Source organism: Pinus tabuliformis, chromosome Q (assembly GCF_031772625.1).
Source record: "Pinus tabuliformis cultivar Carrire ecotype Pingquan chromosome Q, CPIR1, whole genome shotgun sequence".
Taxonomy (NCBI): domain Eukaryota; kingdom Viridiplantae; phylum Streptophyta; class Pinopsida; order Pinales; family Pinaceae; genus Pinus; species Pinus tabuliformis.
In genome coordinates this window covers 1376540567-1376542969 of record NC_142296.1, presented here as the reverse complement: position 1 = coordinate 1376542969, position 2403 = coordinate 1376540567, and the positions used below count along the sequence as shown (strand labels likewise).

The window sequence follows — 2403 nt, the reverse complement described above, 5'->3', positions numbered from 1 at the left end:
TTTGGAAATGCTAGCCATGTTTATTGTGGTCTGTGATCCAGCCAGAAATGAAATATGAGTGAGTTTTAATTGAGGTTCGCCACGTTGAAAGAGCAGATACATCCACGATGACTATGGATGGAAGGTGGAGACCACTTACAACTATGCATTTGACATCACCTCTCTATAAAAACTCAGCTCATGAACTCGCCTTTGCAAAGCGTACCAACAGCAATACCAATTTCTAGATATCATATCATGGAGTCCAAGTGTTGCATTTGGATTCAATTTGTGGTGTATATTCTGGTAATCAATATTTGCAAGGCGGATGGCCGTGATACGGTAAGCCCTGGCCCTGGGAGATGGGAAGTGGTGATTGAAAATGGAGGTGTTTCAGCGATGCATATGGCCACCACCATTATGGGTACAGTGGTGATGTACGATTACACAGATTTTGGTGATTCTAATATAAGCCTCGCAAATGGAATTTGCATAGGTAAATCAGCCGGTTATCATGATTGCTCAGCGCACTCCATAGAATACAACATTGCTACAAACAAGGTGAGAGCGTTGACGCTAAGGACTGATACTTGGTGTTCATCGGGAGCCTTTGCTGCGGACGGTACTTTGGTTAGCAATGGTGGATGGGGCGATGGAAACATGAGCGTTCGTAAATTTGTACCTTGTGAAACTTCTACATGTGATTGGGTTGATCCAGCTGGTGAACCTGGATCTGAGCTTCTGAACGATCGATGGTATGCTTCAAACCAGATCCTTCCTGACGGTAGAAGTATTGTTTTGGGGGGCAACTACGCTTTTACCTACGAATTCCTGCCACCAAGGAAGCCTGGTGAGGGAGTTTACAATCTGACGTTTCTAGAAGACACCTATGTGTCCCAAAACCTGCAGAGCCTGTACAATCTCTATCCTTTTCTTCATCTCTCATCCGATGGAAATCTCTTCATCTTCGCCAACCGTGATTCCATATTGCTTGATTACCAAAGAAATGTTGTGGTCAGGAATTTTCCAAGAATCCCAGATGGCCCAATAAATTACCCCACCACCGCCTCATCTGTGATGTTGCCACTGTCCGCATCTGATGCATTTCGGAGGACAGAAATTATGATCTGCGGTGGTGCTCCTGTTGACAGTTACAATTTGTCACTTGCAGGGATTTTCATTGACGCGCTCCAGAGCTGTGGAAGAATGGTTATCACAGATCCCAATGCCGATTGGGCAAAGGAGAAGATGCCTGCTCCCAGAGTTCTGGGAGATATGTTGCTTCTTCCCACCGGTGAAATTCTGATTATCAATGGAGCGGAGAAGGGATGTGCAGGTTATGGGAAAGCAACCAATCCAGCTCTTGCTCCTTATTTATACAGACCTAATGCATTGCCAGGGCAGCGCTTCTCAGTACTCACAAGTTCCACTGTTCCAAGAATGTATCATTCCACTGCAATTGTATTGCCTGATGGTAGGATTTTTGTGGGAGGTTCCAACCCCAACAAAAATTATAATTTCACCGCTATGTTTCCCACAGAGCTTCGTCTGCAAGCATACAGTCCTTATTACTTAGACGAATCTTCCCTGAGACCCACCATCATTTCTGTGCTGCCTACTTCGGTCACTTTTTGGTAGCTTCACTGTTCAATTCGATGCAAATAATCATCATAACATTTCCATTCAGTTCAACATTTATCCTCCGACCTTCACTACTCACTCTTTTTCCATGCATCAGAGATTGCTTCTGCTTGCATCTGCCACCCCACAATTAGAATTAATAGGAGGAGCAGGGCAGAATATTTATAGTGCCCTAGTAACGGCACCTCGCACGCCTGTTGCAGCACCGCCTGGGTACTACATGCTATTCGTGCTCAACAGTGGAATACCCAGCGCTGCCACTTGGATTCATTTGTCTTTTAATTAGACTCATTCTTCTATTGAAATCTAATTTCAATTGCGCATACGTACAACGCCCAAACCGCCGGAGCGAAACCATAAACCACTTGATGCATATCGGACCGCCTTCGATCAGAAAGTGGTTTCCGTATAATCGAGCCTGATACAATGTAATGCAGCCACGTGGTCCTCTACATACGTCATCATTTCTGACTTTTCGGGACGTAAAGTTCAGCATAAAGAGGCGTTCTGAAATCCTCCACCGCCGTCTGATTTACTTCATTCTTCGCCATCGATTGTTTCAACATGCATTCGAGCTAGCATTTATGAATTTGTGTGGAGTAAAATTAAGTTTGGTTGACCATACCTTTTATTAATGTAGTGTCATATGCGTAGGTGAATAGTTAAGTTCTTATATACGACACGTAAAGCATTTATTTATGTTCGTAGTACGTTTTGATATACATGTTTTTGTTTAGTTTTTTTTGTTGTATGAGCCAAAATGGAAAGTGCTCGTGAGGGTTT

At 43.7% G+C, this 2403-nt stretch overlaps 1 pseudogene; it reads left to right on the top strand.

Annotated features, from left to right (window-relative positions):
- The first annotated feature begins 237 nt into the window (after positions 1-237).
- Positions 238-1617, top strand: LOC149225051 (aldehyde oxidase GLOX pseudogene; annotated as a pseudogene).
- The last annotated feature ends 786 nt before the right edge of the window (positions 1618-2403 follow it).